Source organism: Limanda limanda, chromosome 3, assembly GCF_963576545.1.
Source record: "Limanda limanda chromosome 3, fLimLim1.1, whole genome shotgun sequence".
Taxonomy (NCBI): domain Eukaryota; kingdom Metazoa; phylum Chordata; class Actinopteri; order Pleuronectiformes; family Pleuronectidae; genus Limanda; species Limanda limanda.
The window spans coordinates 5,323,864-5,343,515 of NC_083638.1; the positions used below are offsets into that span (position 1 = coordinate 5,323,864).

General features: G+C 41.2%; 1 protein-coding gene across 2 annotated transcripts in view; it reads left to right on the top strand.

Annotated features, from left to right (window-relative positions):
• Nucleotides 1-19,652, top strand: part of LOC132998765 (zinc finger protein 609-like) — a 66,852-nt gene that overhangs the window by 20,015 nt on the left and 27,185 nt on the right. The window lies entirely within an intron of this gene.

Here is a 19,652-nt window from a genome sequence, read left to right on the forward strand (position 1 = left end):
CCATGTTTGTTGTCAATATTTCTTTTTTTAAATCTGATAAAAGTCATTTGCAGCGTTATAAGCATTGCCTCAAAGAGGTAAATTGTTTTGCCAATTGGTCTCTTAGAAATAAAGACGTTATTGTGCTGCCTGTAAAATTGATGTCTAAATGAAGCTACGCCGCCTGCAGGAGTGTTCTGTAGGCAGTGTTGGGAAGGATACTTTCAAAACGTATTCCGTTACAGAATACAGAATACATGCACAAAAATGTAATCTGTAACGTATTCCATTACATTAACTAATCTGAGTAACGTATTCTGAATACTTGGAATACTTCCGGTTTGTATTGCATTTTTTAAGTGTATGATTGCGGCGTTGTTATAGTCAGTGGAGCAGCAGCAGTTTAAACTCTCTCTCCACCGATGCTGCGGGCCCGCTGGATGTCCGGCTCCCATCCACTCCCACCTCTGTGCGGGTCTCACCGGAGGCTGAACCCCCCCCTGCGCCAAGGCTGCCTCGCGCCGTGCAGCGATCGTTTCGGCGTCGGGTCTATTTTTTGCGCTTGACGCGAGCATATCGCTCCAGGAAACACACTGAAAAAGGATTTTAAACGATATTGATGACATATTTTATATGATATAAATGATAAAGCATGCATCCCATAGTTTGTATTCCCCTTCTGTTGTCCTGGAGTTTTAAATAAAGAGAGGGGGGGGGGGGCGGAGAATACGTAATTTACCCTCGACACCCGACATTGAACGGAGCAAACAGCGGAGAAGTTCTTGAAGATGGATGACATTAAATTGGGACGCTGTTGCAGTTAATGTTGGAGCAACAAGTGACCATATGCTTTTATACTACTGGGTCAACGGGTGATATTATTTTAGCGTCGTTTCAGCGTCCGGTGTGAACCCTGCATGCCTCGCTGGTCTCCTGCAGAGCCATGACAGCGGAGCTCTGGGAGCGCAGGTCGGTCTTCTCTCACCAGGCGCTGGAAGGGCAGCTTGCGGATCAGCAGCTCCGTAGATTTCTGGTAGCGACGGAACTCTCTCAGAGCCAAGGTCCCGGGGCCTGTAACGGTCCCGAGCGGGTAGCGGTGAGGCTTCTTCACGCCGCCGGGGTCCGGGCGCTCTTACGGCAGCCCTGGTCTCCAGCTGCTTCCTGGGGGCTTTGCCTCCGGTGGATTTACGAGACAGTGATTAAACTCGTGAAACAGAGAAGTACCGTCATGTAATCCACTGATTTCAACAATGTAACTGTATTCTGAATACCATCTATTTAATTTGTAACTGTAACGGAATACAGTTACTCATAATTTGTATTCTAAATACGTAACGCCGTTACATGTATTCCGTTACTCCCCAACACTGTCTGTAGGTTTTTCCTCATCATTGCTGTTTAATTTCACTTGTGCCCTGGGCTCACATGTTCCAGACAGAACAACTCCCCTCAGTTATCAGTCTTCCCAGAGGCCAGCAGCTCTGGATTTGTGTTTGTGAAAAGGTTTATTTGAAACAATACTGTCATAACACATTGTTGTGTGAATTAACGCAGTGAGACACCACAGAAGTGAACGTTGCAGGGTTCTTGGCAATGTGTGTTGTGGTCGGCTCGCCCAGCAGGCGTGGAGATGTTCTTCTTTCCCCCCCGAAGCTGCATGACATGTGATGCATAAATATATCTACAGTTGTTTTCTCTTCCACTAGCACTCAGTGTGAAAGGGCATCCTTCACGAACATGTTGCCGAGTCCGTCTTCAGGAAATAACCCACTCCTACTTATCTCTTTTGTTGAATTGTTCCAGAAGTGCTTTGATATTTATAAAAATCTTAAGCTCATCTACGGTGAAATTAGTACCAGCCAACATCTGTTGTAATTAGCCATGGGTGTTAATGTGCTGTGCAGAGTCAGACTAGACGATAATAGATAATGTCAGTCTTATACATCACATTATGCCTGTGAAGTTAAGTAAATGTCACATGGCGTTCCACTTTTCTTTTTTTTTTTCCTTCTCACAATTTCAACGCTGACATTGTTGTACAAGAACAATATAAAGATCCGTGTAGCTGTTCACCCACACTTATCTTGTTCACTCAGAGTTGATCTATCGCCGTGTCTATTGTGTGCCTCATAGCAGCCTTTTCATGCTCTCCCAGTATAAAAGACAGCCGAGCAGGGAGGTGCTGAGGACTGTTTTTGTCTGTCATCGTGTTCCATTCTTAATCCCACAAGCCCCAGTAATGCCTGGTGGAGCAGGGTGTGGGGGAGGGAGCTGGTGCAAAGCACGCCTTCGTCGGTTTTCCTGCTGCTCTCAAAGTGGCATGGGGGATGGGCGGTGAAGACGCCTGTTTGGCTCCTTAAATCCAGGACACCCAGCAATGAACACTAGCCGTAGAGACTCCTTGGAGCGACTGCTGTGAAAGGACATTTCAGGAAAGTCTTTGTAATCGTAATGTCTTTAGAATGAAAAGGCTTTTGAGGGGGAAGCACATGAATTGGTTTACAGCCGTGAATAAAGGGGAGAGAGGTCACAGCTGCTTTCAAGCAACTAACCTGTGAAATTTATCTCTGATGGAGGTAAAAGGATGTGATTATTTTGTATCGCACAACAATCTGGACTGGAAGTGCAGTTTAACGCTTGATGGATCTGTTTAAACTGCATAAAAACAATATATATATATATATATGTTTGTGTGTGTTTGTATATATACCATACACATATACATATTTATATATATATAAAAAGGTCAACAACAACATTAATGCTAAACATGGACCAAACCTAGTGCTCACAACAATGAGGTTGACAATAACCCATTTTTATGCTTTAGAATTACAACAGCCTTATTCTATTATATTAATTGTTCCTTTTCAATTAAAAAGTCTTTTGAGGAACAGAACCAGAGATTTGAAGGTGTCAGGTTTATATCACAGATGAAATAATTTATAATCAGCACATTAATGGTCAATGAACACAATAGTTAGTTCTGCAGTTCCAACTGTGACCACTATGCTACGATTCGTAGAACAATGCTATTGCTAACACCTACAGCTTGCATTATAATGTCTTGGAAGCAAAATGTTGCCTCTGTAACAGAAATCGACACAATCCCTACATTGGACATTTTACATGACTGTTTAATCACAGATGTGGCAAAGGAATCCCATTTCCTCAATAGTCATTAGCCACAGTAGCTTGGTTTCCGTGTGAAGCTGCAAGTAATGATCGTTTTCAATATTGACGAATGAGCGTGTTTTTAATCCAGTAAATTGTAATATATGACCAGTAAATTTGAATTTGGAAATGTTTGCCATATTTACTGATTTATTTGCGATGGATTGACTAAATGTCGCAGTTCTACGAGTCATTTACTAAATTATGTTTAAAAATCGAATGAGAAATGACAAATGTAGATTCTGTACATGGCTCTTTAATTTCTCACTGTTTTTCCAGAATGTGAGAATTACGTTGAGTAATATGCAACCTGTTTCGAAATATTTTTATAATTGGCATCTTTAAATTGTCAAATGAAAGAATACAATGAGACGGTGTTGTTTTGGACTAACGGCCTCGTTGTAGCTTGTCTGTTAATTTAAAAGCACAAGCTGTCCCTTGTCTAAGTGTAATCCAGGCATTAATCAGTATGTGTCTCAGTTGCAATCTGGTTCTCCATGGTAGATGTGTAATAGCCTGGCTACATTGTCGGTGTCCTAAGTTAAAGCTCCCCAAAGCTTTGGCTCTCGGATGCTGAATAAATCATCTCTACTTCCTTGGTACAAGTGCTAACCACCTCTGAGTGTGTCTCACTCTCCCACCTCTCATTATACAAATCTAGAGGAGTAAGGCATTCATCAGCTGCCTCAGTGTGCCACTGGCCTTGATAAATGGAGCGGCTCTCATGGAAAATTACATTGGCAATGTTACTTTGAAAAGGGGGTGGGGGGGGGGGGAAGAGAGGGCGAGGGTAGAGAAAGAAAAGGCTGCACTTGAATGAAAGAGCCCAGCCACCGCTCTGCATCGCTGCTGATGTCCGGCTCGGGGAGTGCAGGGATCTCATGAGAGCAAGCTTGAGTTCTTTCTCCTCGCCTTTGCCTGTGCCTGACTGACTGTTGCTATTGTGTTACAGCTCATTCCTTTTAAGTAGTGCCAGCTTTTAAAGGCTTCTGGGATAGAGGGGAGACTGACTTATTTTAAGGAGAGGAGCAAATTGCATCAAGAAGCTCCGTGCAGACGGAGGCTGTAAGCTAACCTGTCCATGCTAATTCTGTGGAGATAAGCTGAGGTGTTGCTTTATTAACAGAATGTGCAGCAGAGTCAATTTCTACTAGTTGATAAAAATGTACCGAGATGCGTTTATGATTGAGCAATTATGTTCTTTACATCTTAAAATCATGCATCTGGAGCATTTAGCGCCCACCTATGTTTATACCATTTGCAGAGATTTTATTTTTTAAAAACTGTTCAACAGCTTCAGTAATAGTTTCAGAAAGCTGTTAAAAGACTTGTGTGGATGTGATTGGAGGACATTTTAGTTTGAAAATTAATGTTTTGACAGGAGACAGGATTTGATCTTCTCTCTCAAGCTCTGTTGTATTTATTTCTTTCAAAATATTCTTAAATCTCATATGTTGAACAGACTATGCCGAGCCGTGCATGTCTTCCAGGAGCTATAAACATGTTGGATTTCCAAAGTGGTCGAATGATGCAATCTACCAAGTAGTTCCTTTTGATCATAATCTGACTCGTATAAACATAAAGGGAGGTATTTTATCTGGGGTTGCATTTTCCATCTCACCAACATCGTTGAACTCCATATGAGGACAGAAAATAAAAATATGTCTCAATACTGTTAATCATTATAAGGCAACTGAATGCAAAGTCTGATCAAATAACCATATTTGCGTTCAGCGATCACTGAACTCGCTTTGTTACCCACAGTCCCAGATTCAGAGCTGTTGTGATCTCTGCACTGTTACCTCTGCTCATCTGAAGCTCTCGCCCTCAGGGAGTCCCTCACTACTACGGGAGGAAAACATTTGACACTAATTGTTTTCCATGTCTGCCATCAGCCACTGATGTGAAATGTGTTGAGCTTGTAGGCAAAATAAAGCAAGAGAATAGAAGGAGAATATAAAGGACAAATCAAGGTAGCTGTTAATGGACACGCTGGCAATCCAGTCTCTGTTAAAAGGGATATAAAAATGTAGTAATATTAACATTAGATGGCTTTTTTTTTTTAATGTCTTCATGAAATGTGAACGTCCCATGTCCCAGGGTTACTGCATTTTTCAGTAGACTGACACGCATGCCGTGCATACCACACATTTTCAAGGTTTACCGTGCCCTATCCCTCACCGACGTGCCAGTGCAGATCAACACAGTCATAAGCACGCACTAGCTGCTGTGTTCATAGAGCACAGTACGGTATTCTTCTGCATCTGCACTTAAAAAACGATTTTCAGATCAATGATGGTAGTAATTAACCTTAACCCTTAAGATTCCTGTCAGAATTGTCATAGCTGAAGCCACCATTACACCAGTCGTCAGACCGTAGAGCAGACCACAGCTTCAGAAACTGAATTGGAAGAAGAAGAACGCCTCGGCCCACTAAGTTTATAGTCTTGTTAGAGGAAAATCATTGTCGAGAGGCACCTCAGGTTGTTGTGTTTTTGGGGGGGGGGGGGGAGTGTTTTATGCTCCTCAGTCATAAACTCTGCTTGTAGGCACATCGACCAAACTGGTTGTTTTATGTCCCATTTCTCTGGATCATGAAGGCATCACGATACTTTTTATCCAAAAATAACTCCCTACATAGCAGATCATTGATTTATTATCTACTTAAGGTTTTTTCGTATTGACCAGATCAGACGGCAGATCATTCGCTTGTCTGAAGACGGTAATGAAAACCAGATACACGTTTTCTGTATAATAGTTTTTCTTCTCTTCACAGACAAATGGGCTTCTAAGTGAAATAATGTAAAATGGCCATGGTAACATATCAGAGACCAAGATGATGTCTTCCAACAGTCCAACACCCAAAGATATTCAATTTACACTGACATTACAAAGGGAATCCTCACAGTTGAACGGCTAAAACAACAGAACATTGACATTTACCCTATTATTTATTTAGAAAAAAACAGTTAAGTTGATTAACAAATTGTTAAAATCAGTAATACAGACACCAGAACCTATTTTTGAATCATTCTCATTAAAGGTCCCATAACAGGTCATGTCTGCCGTGTGTAAAACCAACAGCACACAATGCAGCTTGATTATAGTTTATTTTAATATCATTTTATCACTTGATTTCACATTCTGTTTTAAAACAAACATCACAATCAAACAGACAACTTGAAAATACAAGATCCATGTGAAGGTTTTCTACAGGGCCACCATTAAAAACAAAAAACAATCACAGATCTGTCAGACAAAGCCTCCGTCATGCTTTGTCTTTTCCTCCCCCGGTCTCGCTCCTAAGCTTTCCACAAGGTGTGTTGTGCAGTGTCTGGATCAGCTTACTATGAGGGAGGCATTCATGGGGGGAAGGGAGCGAAGCCCTTGTACAACTAATTCAGCTCATGAAAGACTTATGCAGCGGGAGCAGCTGTCTTCCATTGTCAGGCTGCAAAATTTCCAGCGTGCCTCATTTGGCCTCTCTCAATGCGTGAGTAGCAAGGGGAAGGCAGAGGGAAAAAAGACACGAGCAGGGAAAAGAGAGAAACAAATATCAGGACCTTTTTGGTTTCATGAGCTCAATGTGGGCCTAGTTCTGTTTTCTCTGTTTTAAACCTGTGGTGGGTGTGTGGTTGGACCGGGGTCTAATAATAAACCTTGAGCCTATTCAGACCCAGTGTGCAGTATGCAGACAGATAAAAAAAAAAGAAGGGCTCTGCTGTGGTGAGAGGGGAGAACGAGGGCATAAGAGGGTAGAGGGGGGGTGGGTGGGCAAAAGAACTGCCTGAGATTGGGCGAGGAGGGAGGCGAGGGTTGAACGGTGTTATGAATGGATAGAGTCTTTAACCCCCCCCCCAACACACTGAATAGTTTGTCACAGGCTGCTGCGGCTGTATGTGGAATGAGGGGAACTGGCTGAGAGCTCTTGGATTCCTGAATCCTTGAGGCATGTGGTCTGATTAGCAGAACAAAACCCACACAGTGGGGAGGAGCAGACGTGCACCCCCCCCCCCTTTTACCCTCTACCCTCCTCCTCCTCCTCAGATGGAATTTTCTACCAGCGAGGGAAAGAGGTGGCTCAAAGTTTGTACTGCCTCTTGCTATGGTTGTAAAATAGTTTGCAAGACTGTATTCAGGGATTTCTCACTTGCTCCTCAGGTCTTTGTCTCAGAACAGTCTCTATTGTTTTGAACATGTGAATAGAGTTTCCTCCCCGTAGCTCTTTGCTTGCGGCGGTTCGACCCCTTCATTTTTTAGGACATTTGCCGGCGAACTCGTATCGAAACAGGTTTTGACCGCGAAACGCTTGAGGAGAGACTTTTGAAGTCCAGGAGCTTAGCCGCTTGAGAAATGTTTTTCAGTTTAACAAAGAGGAAGTTAACAGCAAGGCAGTGTTTGAGCAAGTGTGATTATGGAGAGGATTACGTTTCAAGCCCTCCCCCCCCCCCCAATACTCTTCTAAGAGGATTGTTGCAGCCAGTTTGTTAAATGCAGCAAATTCAGGGAATCACTAATGTTTCGGCTGCGAAATTCTTCACCTCATTGCACCGTTGCCTATTTTTTTTTTCTAACCTCTCTTTGGTCGCTCTGCATCACTGAGTTACTGTTTAAAATCTTCAACTGAGGTTCCTCAAAAATATAACTGATAATCCATCAGGTTTCATTCATTATTTTACCGGAGACATTAGTTAAAATGTAAAATAAACCAGCCAATCTCGCAATGTTAAAGAAACGGATAAAAAATATAAATGGATTCTTCCTTGGCCCATGTCCCACACTGCCATTTGATATCATTTCTTTTTACCTGTATCCTGATGACGGACAAACAAACAGACAGGGGTGAAAACATAACCTCCTTGGCGTAGATGGCTTTTGCTTCTTTCCTGACTATCGCAGTATGGTTCCTCTTGTGCTTTATTTTTGAGTTATTAAATGCCAATTATTCAATCACGTTATTGGTTGGTTATTAAAATATCAATATACGATCTTTACAATGTTAGTTTGATTGACCAGCAGTCCAAAGTCCAAGGTCCAAACCTGCTAAATTTACATTTGAGAATGCGCTTCGTTTTATATTGAATGATTACTGAAGTGATTGTTGCTCGTCTAAATGAAGATACCATCTCCAAAGTTGTTCAAGGGAGATCCCAAAAAACATTTGTCCGAGTTGGCAAAGAAGTTCATCTTTTCCGCCACAAACTACATCTTCCATTGAGCTAATAATATGCATGAAATTAGAGATTTTCTTCAGTTTGATTGCGAAATGTGACGCGTCTCCAAAAACATTGGTTTTAAGCTAACAGCCTGTATATCTTGTCTAGATGGGAGTATACAAACAGAGTGTGCTCAGACTTGCTCTGTAGACTTGTCAGATTCTTATCTCAGCTCAGTACATCAGCTCCCACTGTTGTTATTAACCATAATTGGCCTAAATATTCCTTGGTTGTACAGTATTTTGGGGAAAACTAGTATATACATGTTTATGGGGCTTGTTGGACGGTTTCAGATTCTGGAGTGTCCTCACTGGAGATGATGATGTTGTTTTTATGTGTTGCATTCATTAGTTAATGATTAAAACAGTAGTCGCACAACGCCTGATCATCTTACGGATTTGATGAAATGAAACTAAATGCTGGAGGAGTGTTTGTCCTCCTGCTGTACGAGATATTTATGTTTTTACAATCAGTCTTTTTAGTGTCAGCTGCCGCTACCCACCACTGGGCTTGTCATTTTACACGCAGTTAAACCCTCTCGGAGGTAGACAACTGAGCAAACACACATAATGGCTAATCCATTTTCTTATCTGTCAGATGGTGTTGTTTGGGCGAGGGTGGGGGTGTTTTTTCTCTTGCTTTCTGGCTGAGGAGGCTCTCTGGGCTTATCCCTCTCATTTCATTTCGCTGGATGTCAAAAAGACTGTCTGCCAAAAATAGAGCAGCAGTCCACATTTCAGCACGAGAAATTGGAGAAGCAAGTTAGATCATGTGTGAGCCTTCCCCTGCACTCTGTCTTGCTAAGAGCCAAACTGAGAGGTCAGCCTGGAGAGCAAAGCTTTTACACAAGCTCCTCTCTCTAATCCAGTGCCCATTTGGAGCATAATTGAATATCATCTATTTAAGTGTAAATAACTACCTCTTGTATATTAAATAGAATTTAACAACACAAAGGTCCGCCGCTTTCTTTCATGACAAGTATGCATTTGAGATTTGCGCCGCCGCCGCGCGCCTGCATGCGAGTGTGCATGCATGCTTCCAAGCTTGGAAGTACAGATCTGAGATGAAAGGATTTTCTTTCCTATTCTAATCCACACAGACAGCTAGGCCCTTGTGATTATTCCTGCCCCCTTCTCTCCACTCATCTCTTTGAATGCAGGGCCTTTCTAATTCACCCTAAAAAGGGTTTCAAAAGGGGATTATACCACTGATAGAAATTAAAGGGAGAACACGTCTGTCCTTTGGGACCAATGTCAAACATTTGGGATTCGATGGATGCCTGGGCTGTGCACAGTATTCCACTGGATTTGGAACAGTTGGTTTGCAAGTCTCAGTTTTTCGGTAGCATAACTACTGATGTTACATCAAGAATGTTTTTGAGAGCAGGGCTGGGTAATAAAACAATATGAATGTCCCATAAAATGTTTCATCAAATATCAAAGGCTCAATCTGACATTGCTCTTGGATTGTGTGAGCACAGTAAGGAGGTTAAACACTGTACTGATTATTTTACAGATTTGTAAAATGGTTTTCCTGTTAATCAAGTGTTTGTCATTCTCTGCCCACGAAGAAGAGTTTAAAACCACAACCTTCACAGTAAATAGATGTGACATTTATCTTGATAATTGTCAATATCGACTGATGTGAACATTTTATATCTTGATATAATCTTCGGAGATGTCGTCCGGCCCTATTTGAAAGGTCACTGATGCAAATGCTCAAGTAGTTGTTGCTGAATATTTCCCCCAAACATTGACATGCAGACAGCAGCACCAGAGCCAATGATTGTTGCTCAGCAGGCTCGTCTTTACATGGAGGAATGAAAAGTCTCCTCCTATGAAGCAGGTGGTGGCTGTTCTGTTTTTCAAACGATGCAAAATGGTAATTTTTCTTTTTTAGAACAAAGAACATTCATCATTGTCATAATATTAAAAGTGACTTTTTAATTGATGTTCCTCTAAGAATATTATTAAAGTTGACTGTTATGGAGAGACATTATGTTCCAGTCGGTTTAAAAATAATTATAGATTACCATAATTTAAGTTGTCGATAGAGCATTAAAAATGAAACATTACCCATAATTCATTATTGTTATGGGGGAAATATAAGTGGTTCATTGAGGGGCTTATTCTTTTTGTTCGGCAGTATTTCCCTTGGATTTGCTAATTCAGCAAAGCATCCGTTGGTTCTCATGAGATAATTACACTGAAGCTCTTCATGTTAAACATGTTGGGGGGGAAAAGAGTGGTAGGGCATCATGTGGCTCACTGACCTGGGCCTCAGTCCAACAACTTAACGCTTCATTACCACTCAATCCCTTAAATCCTCACCCCAATCTACTGCTCCTTCAGAGAAATGTATTAATAAATGAACTATGTATTAAGGGTAGAAACAGTGCTGGATTGTACTGTTCCCCTGCTTTAGCTAAAGTTTCTCTTTGCTCGCTGCCAAATCCTTTCATACTCGATGACGTGGAGCTATTTGACTTTGGCATCAAGGATGGGTCGCTGTTTACACGACATTTTAAATTTATGCAGCTGTCAGTGGCTCTTTGATCGGGGCATGACTTGGCCCATGAAGGGCAAGAGTATTAAAATAACAATATATAAAGAGTTATGACGGCGTTATTGTCAGCAGAACGACCCGTATAAACCAGTTCTATGCCGCAGATGATTCAGCCGAACGTTGACTTCAAAGTGAGTGTTGAGTTTGGGCATTATTGAATACCAAACATGAGTCATGATAAATGGAGGCGAGCTTGACAGCATTCCCCTTTCCAGTGTAGAGTACATGTTAAGCTAATAATGGTCCAGAATCTAAAGGAATACTGAAGCCAACCACTTGTACCTGGTAGATTTTATGCAACTACTTTTTTTTTCACTCTTCTTCGTCCAGCAAATCAAATTTCCTTAATAGTGCAGAGTTATGATCTGCGTGTCCTATAAATGATTTGAATTTGCATGATTTACTGCATTAAATGCCATAACTTATAAATGTAGGTCGTCCTCTGCTTAATACCGCTCCTCACAAATTGGTTGTGTGCCAATGACTCCAGTGTATGAAGGTTTGATTTTCTCATGCTGTTTCCGCTCCTTAAACAAGAGTACCACATGCATCAAAGTCACCCCTGCCAAAGCGGAGTTCCTTTATGAATGCTGATCTGCTCATGGGAGGCTGCATCAGTGTCCTTGAATACAGAAGCTTTACATTATCTGATTCTACAGCAGAGTAAAGGTCCTCTGTCAAAATATAGTGTTTCATCCTATTTCGCTGTTTTTGTCCCCTTTTGTGTTCCAGACCCATTCGCTCAGCAGCCTTGTCAGTTGTTTTTTATTTATTCACTTCACTTACAGGCAAGGCTGTGATTTAGGTCGTACTGCTGGAAATTACAAAGTATATATAACTGCGCAAAAAACAACGTTTGAGAATCCAGGTGGATAATTTCACTTTATCAGAGTGTATATTGCTCTACGCCACAGCAACGCCTGGGGTCAACATTCACATTTATAGTGAAATGGCATTTTATTTTCAACAATACATGCAAAATGAATGTGTCTGGAGTGGGAAGAAACACATGTAAACAGAAAATATGCAACTCCACAAAGAAGGGAAAATATCTTGTATGAGTTTAACTCTCATTCAGTTTGAGGTTGACAAGATGCCAATGCAACAAAAATAAAGAGGTTGGGTTGTTTGATTAAGACAGGTGAATATGGCTCAACATTTAAATATCATGAAAGTGTAACAATTCTCCATAATGTTGGTGGTTTGTGTCTTTGTTTTAATCAAGGTGGCTCAGTTTCCTGACGAGCCACAGGGGGATACTTCTGTTTGTGTCATCTCATGACCTTTAAATTCTTGGATGTGTTAGACTGAATTGTTGTTTGGGTTTCCACTGATGTGTTTAGAATTACTGTGCGTCATCACCTTTTTAAATTGACACGGGGAACATGTAAGCAAACAGCTGCTTATTTACACATCCAATAAGTAAATAGCAACCACTTTTAGCTCTGCTTTTGGTCTCCACCCACTCCTAAAGGAAGTTTCTGTTTTTATCTGCCAGATCCTCCAGTATGTCGATGACTGTCTGTTGTTTGGTGTTAAATAGGTAGTAAACAGGGGGCTAGTAAATCTTTTGGGATGAAAACAGCCATGACAGCCTGAGAGTGGGAACCAAAACATGAAGATGTGGGAAGGACATTTAAACAACGAGCTGAGACTCACTGTTAAACACATGCGGCCGTGTGGAGCTGCAGATTCACGTGATAATTCTCTGTAGGTTTATCACTTCAAGTCAACCCGTTGACATTGTCATACGATACTCTGGTCTGATGGTAATCTTGATAATAGCAGCTTTAAGCGTTACATTCATGTGCAAGTCTGGATCCCCTCGTTGTAGCTGTGAAATCATTAAGGAATGTAAATATGAAAAGAGGCTTACATTCAGCTGGGTTTTGTCTTAAGGTGCTTCACTGGTGCACAGATGGGATGAGGCGTTGAATGCTTGGCATGTTAAGTGTGGACATTATTCTTCCTTTGCTTGACATACAGGGAAAACTTCCAAAATTTGTGGTCTGTGCAGTTGCTGTTTTGCAGAGATGACTTTTCAGCAACCACCCAAAGATTCAACCAAGTATGCAGCGTTGATGCTGCGATACTTAATTGTCCCCAAGTTAATTTCCTCCCCAACACTAGAATTTCCCAGCAGCCCTAAAGGCATCCTGGGTGTTAGTGTAGTGGCAAGAAGGGAGGATGTGTCGGCGGATCAATGAAGGTGAAGTTAATATGGAAATGAGCTCCTCTTTGTAGTGGAGGCTGGGGAGTTGTTTAGTCCTTGACAATGAGCTGAGCTCGCACATTCAATTATATTTTGTAAGTGGGGCCCTTGTCCATCTGGAAAACTAAATTATATTTAATCATATCCATTAGGTTTATGTATCCCTTGAAGAGTGAGACATTTTGCTGTTGGATTCATTCACTCAAGTCATATGTCACAATTATTATGGTATTTTTTGCTATAAATAATAAACCTCAGGTTATTACTTTAGAGCTCCTGGCAATTTCGTTATTGCTGAATAATGGGACTTACTTATAAAATCTAGTCTTGAATTTTGTGCCGTATGACCTTGAGACTATTCCGCGATGTTACGATGTGAGCTCATAGAGAATGTCAAATTTTTAAAAGCAGTGTATCCACCTTTTGTTGTGGTTCATACTTGTTTCTTTTTTTACTTTGTATTTGATTTGTAGCTGTTAGTTGTGAGCGTTGATTGCTCTTCACATAATGTCAAAATAAGCAAGAAAGAACCCCCAGTGAATTGTAAAAAAGAAGGTTTTGTAGAATTTTTAATATATACTGGGAGGTTAATTATTTATTCCAGTCTCATCTCAAATGTAGTACTGGGCATGAATTATTAAACACCACAGAGGAAAATTGTTAGGAATAAATGTACTTGAAAAAAAGCCTAAAATAAAAGGCAAATATAACAGGAAAAATGTATTCGTGCCTGCTGTTCTGTGGCCAACTGAAAATTTTAAAAAAGCAAGGTACAGACACAGCTTTCAGATTTTCATAAAATGTTAACTTCATTTGAAAATACGCAAGTCAGATGATTTAACTTAAACTAACAATACACGATGCTGACCTCGCTGGCTCTTAAGATTGTCAGTTTGAAACGAAGTCTTCAGGATAAATAAAGATGGAGGTATCATCTGTGTTTATGGATAGCAGCTGCAGACAGGGAGGAGGGGGGGGACTACAATGACTGCAGTGACTGTTTATTTTTATCAGGGCATTAGCAGATTAGGCACTCAAACTAACAAGGTCATCAAACTCTGATGGCGGAGAGCAGCAGACCTCTGCTAAGCAGCTGGCATAGAGCGGGGAGATCTGGTGCGTTATCGTGGGTTTCACTTTGCTCCTTTGACGTCCCCACAGCCCGAGTGTGTGATTTGAATTATGTCAAAACATAAATATTGGATATAAAATGTGTAGAGAGTCCTTACAAGCACCTACAGTGTGATGGTAGAACTATACTTTTATTGTTTCTCGATTCGACCACCATTTTGTTTGGAACTTACTACACAAAGGGCATATGCACATATTTAAATAATTCATTCGAAATGTAAAAACTTACTTCACGATTCAAGTGGGAACAAGCTGTAAACACATAACCAATAAAAGTCCTTATTTACCCTTCTGCAGTGTAGAGGCTGTTTTAACTGCAGTGTGCACTCTTCAAATCAAACAACAGCAGGTGCCATTCAAATTGTTGTTGATATAACCTGAGGAACACAAATTACTTCACTGCAGAAGGATGACTTTCCTGCCTGGTTGTAGTTTCAAGGGTTTTTGTTGTGAAATCGAATCACATCCAGTGGTGACTTGTCCTTTTGGTTTGAGCAAGTGTCTGAGGAACATTTCAGGGCTCAGCCTACTTCTGTTGTTTTACCAAAGAGAATCCACTGAGTCGTTTTTAAACCTTTTCAAACAGCTCTCAGGTTGAGTTGATAGATGCTAAAGTAAATGTATTTTCAAGTGAGCTTGTTTTGGCATGTCCTCCACTTCTCACGTAACTCCCTGGATTATACCTAAATCAGCTACAGACTATAATTATCAAAACAAGTAAGACATGCTGTGCTGTTCAAAAAAAATACTCTCGTGAAACTTTCCCTCCTGTTCTCTTTTAGACACCTGTCTTTTCAACTATTTTTCCCCTCTCACCAAAAATGGTGTTGGAATGTCATGCGGTGAGAGCCTCTTCGATCATTGCCCCAAGGTGTATTAAGGTGTAAAAGTCTATTTGGGGCCTGGGGCAGCTGTGCAGGAACTACGGCCACTCAGAAACAGTGCACATCATCGTCCATTAAGACAGGCATGCTTCAATGGGAGCTCTGTGAAACAGCCAACAGTAGAGGTCAATCGGAGTAGCAAGCGCGAGTGAAAGTAGCAGCGTGAGGGACAGCGCGGAGAGCACAGCTCAAGTACCATCTGCAGAACAGAGCACACGCCTTCTCAACTGCAGACATATTTCAACAACCACGCACTCACTCACCAACTGCACCTTAATCATCTGCTGAATGGAGTTTTTTTTGAATTGACAAGCCTGGAATGGAATTTGGAAGCAGGTCAAGGGATTACTAATGCTGCTGACTGTTATGTAGGTAGAGTTTCCATTTTATTGAGGTTTTATCATTTAGAATGAGCCATATTGTTCAATATATTCAGCAGATCTATTTTCTGTCATTGTTATTCCCATAAGCTTACACCCACATGACAAGTCTATATGTGTTGTTATGCAAGGTATAATTATATTCATTGTTTTCTGTTTGCATCATTCCAAGTAACACAAAACAATAGAAAGTAATTTGGCATTGTTAAAATTGTGTGTGGCTAAGAATTGTGTTTCTAAGGTTTGGATAAGGCACCACCCTCAGAAGAGTGTCAACATAACCGCCTAACAGAGAAGTTCTAAAAATAGTGTGAGGTTAGGAGCTCTGGGGAAATCTCACCGCCTGAATAACAACATGTTTTCCTTGTGTAATATGTGGGACTAATAAAATGTTGGTTATATCGCTGATAGGGCTTTCCGGATAGGATGTCTACGAGTGTTTATCTTTGCTGAAGCGCTGTGGGCCCAAAGGTAGACACCTGAAACCCGAGTTTTGGTCAAAGCTGTCAACATTATGGGGAATTCAAACATTGATGGACACCAACACGAGGAGCACGATTTCCTTTCCCACTCTGATCTCAAAGCCTCGGTCAGAAACCTCAGACTTGTAAGCAGTCAAAGAGTGAATCATTGGTATTTGGTTGGGAATCGAGGTGGCTGAGCTGTTGACGACAGCCTCTCTGTGTGTTGTCAGGTTTCCCTTTGCTGTGAGATAAGATTTATAAGTATGGAGAGGGCTGGCAAGAGAGAGATCCTCGTAGGCTCAGCTTAGCTTATCTGGGTTTCTGCTCCCAGCACAGCCTCTCTGCCTGTCGGACGCAGAGTGGGTGACCTTGACAAGAATGTGGCTTATTGTTGTAATAGATACTGTTGTTGTCAACTGACCCATGGTCCGAGTGGGAGGATGAGAAATGGGAGACAAGGGAGAAAATGGAAGAGAATCACCAATTGAGGCTAGCAGCATCCAGATAGGATTAAGTTCAAATCTGTCCTAGCTAATGAGAAGGTACGCTTCTGACATAGTCACTATTCTACAATAAGAAGTTGCACCAGGATTCAATGTTGCACTGCAGTTAGCTTCAATAACGTCTGTTCCTGAGATTCAGTCTCTGAACATGAAAACCTAGTGAATCAAAATGAGGGTATATCCTGGTTTTCTTCCTAGCATCATTGTAAGCTAAATATATTTGGGAAGTTTGGTCAAAAATGGAAGACGTACCATTGGTCTCTAGGACAAAACAGTCATGTTAAATTATTATTTGACTTTTTGAAATTCTTGGCATAACAATTTATTAAATAATAGCCGTATTGTCAACAACACTTCAATCCAATGTCGCAGGGGTTAGGGCTAGCATAGGTTTATTTCTGTTAATACAGTGCGAATAGCGTTTGTACAGGTAGCCATGTATGACATGTAGGCATTCAACATGACTTGTCAGCTGTAAACATGAAGAGTTGCTGTTCCTGCTTCCACATAAAGACCTTTTAGACCTCATGATACCCAAGGCCCCCCATTCCACCCCCACCCCACCTTGTCGTCAGACAAACTATACCGGGCTCAGACTCAAGGCAGCCGGCTGGTCCACCGAGAGGAAAGGAAGGATAAGGTTGACAAGGTCAGGCCGGACCCAAGATAAGGGAAGGTGTTCCAAACCAGCTGGTGGTGTTAACCCTGTCAGCCAACCCAGTTTACCTGCCAAAATCCAACCTGAGCTAAGCAGGTAAAAAGGAAGATTTCTTGAAATGTAGCTTAGATTTCCAATCCACATCCGCTCTTTAGCCGAAGGACACAAACTGAGATTGTTTTGAGGAAGTAGTTAAGAGGGGGAAGACCTGGCTGACTCCACAAGACGTTCTGAGGTGTTTACTTGCTTCCACAGCTTGGACATGACAAGGGTTTAGTAAGTTGGATGGTGTTGATAGATAATGACCTAGAATAATGACTAACATTAAAGAGCAACTTGACACTAATTCCATCATTGCTAGAAATGTTTCTACAGATTTGTGGTACCCAGAGGATGGACCCCAATATCTTAGGTTAGCTCCGTTGACTACGTAGAGTTTTGTTTGAAAATTTAAAGAGGGGAAGAGAGATGGAGAATTGTTAAATTATTCTTTGCTCTCATATTTTTATAATTCATCCAAAAAGCATTACGACAGATTTAAGATAATTTATTACATAGGTTTTATTTTTATATTTCTTTGTAAATTTTCATGCATTTTACTCACCAAGTTAATTCCTAAAATATAGGTGCATAGCCACATTTCGAGCAGCATAAGATATGCATGCATTAAGACCCTCAGAGAATATGTAAACTCCCGGTTTTACATAAATATTAGTCACATTTGACTGTTGCGGTTTGATAGTAGTAGTAAAAAGAGAGGCGTTTTTCCTCTGTGGGATTTTGCTTCAGTAAGAAAATTAGGCCACTGCTTCATAAGTGAACAAATTGGTAAGCTCCACTTATCTTGGCTCGGTCCTCTAGCCTGCAGTCCCATGTGCCTTCTGTCTTTTTATATCACTTCTACTCCCCATCATGTGGCTGGTAGCTGTAGGAGTCGTCTCTTGACTACAGTTTGTTTTCCTTTCATCAGGGAGCGCAGATGTCTCCACAGGTAAAGCCTCTCCTGCTCTTGGAAGATGTTTCCCTTTGAAAGAAGCTTTGTGTACCTTTTCTTTGTTGCTTCGGTGCAGTCAAGGGCATTTGTAGAGGGGTAGCCTTGATTTGCAGCACACAGCTATAATGTGTCACACTAAAAAAGATATTACATTTGATTACCACGGAAATTTACAGCAAATGGTGAAAGCGCCACTTGTCTTTGTAACACTTGGGCTGTGATTCACAGTTGATGCGATAGGTTGTGAAGTGGAAGTTCGCTCTGCGCTGTGAATGAAGCTCTTACAGAAGGTGTTTATGTTTGTGTCTCGTCTTTCACTGTTGAAGGTTGTGTTGTATCATAAAAAAATACTCATCAGCATTTCCTGGAGCCTGGTTTAGTTTTGTAGGCTTTTAAACCGGGTTTCTGTAGGTTTTTTTTTTAAAAGTCTATAATTTAATTGTCTGTATTTAAGTATGATTATGTAGGTCTTTGAGTTAATGCTACTTCCACGATGCCTTTTGTCTGTGGTGAAAAGAGTCTGTGTGTTGTAAAGAGGGTCACGTGATCTCTGCAGCTGAATTGATATGTTCCTTCCTGCCTCTGAATGCTGCACCACCCCCTCGCCTGAATAATGTCAAGACCCAGTTCCCTGGACTTAACCCGCAGGTCGCTTCTGAAAACAGCTTATTTGTTGTTTTCTATCTTAGCAATGCAGAGATATTAGCACGCTGTAAAAAAATAAATAATTAACCAACGGCCAAACTGATAACTGAAACACCCTGGTCTGAAATTATCGCAATCCACTCGGCCGTGTGTTGCGAAGGGAAAGATTTTGGATTCCTACTGCCTCTGAATTGTAAAGTAGTGTATGGACGGTTATTCTCTACTTGGCTTTTCACATTATCATCAATTACGAGAAAGAAACTCTGATATTCCTTTTTATATCCGTCTTAAATTTATTTTACTATGGTCTTAAATTTAACTTGCCCGAATCCTACAGAAACTCTGTTAAGATAAAATACAAGTGTGCTTTACATTATGACTAACTTGATTTTTATCCCCCACAGTTTGTCATTTATATGCATAGTGTAGACCCGTAATATTAAGGAGTCATACGGCAAACTACTTCTTTGTCAGACAGTAACTGCTCAGAGTGAGATCCCGGCTTCCTCGTTAACAGATTGTAGGTCATGGGTGAGCGAATTCATCACAGCTTTAGTTTCCTCTCTGTATTATTTATGTGTGGTTATGCTTTCCTGAAAGCACAATTAGCAGCTCAAACCGAGAAGAGTTGCCTAGAAACGGAGTGCCTCTCCCAGCTGGCGGTCAACAGTAGAAGTCAGGTGTTCCTGTTTGTGCTCTCTCTCTCTCTCTCTCTCTCTCTCTCTCTCTCTCTCTCTCTCTCTCTCTCTCTCTCTCTCTCTCTCGGTTTCTGCGATTATTCTGGGCTTCATAGAGAATGAAAGTGGTTTCAGTTAAGAAATGAGGAGATTTGTGCCGTGTTTGAAAA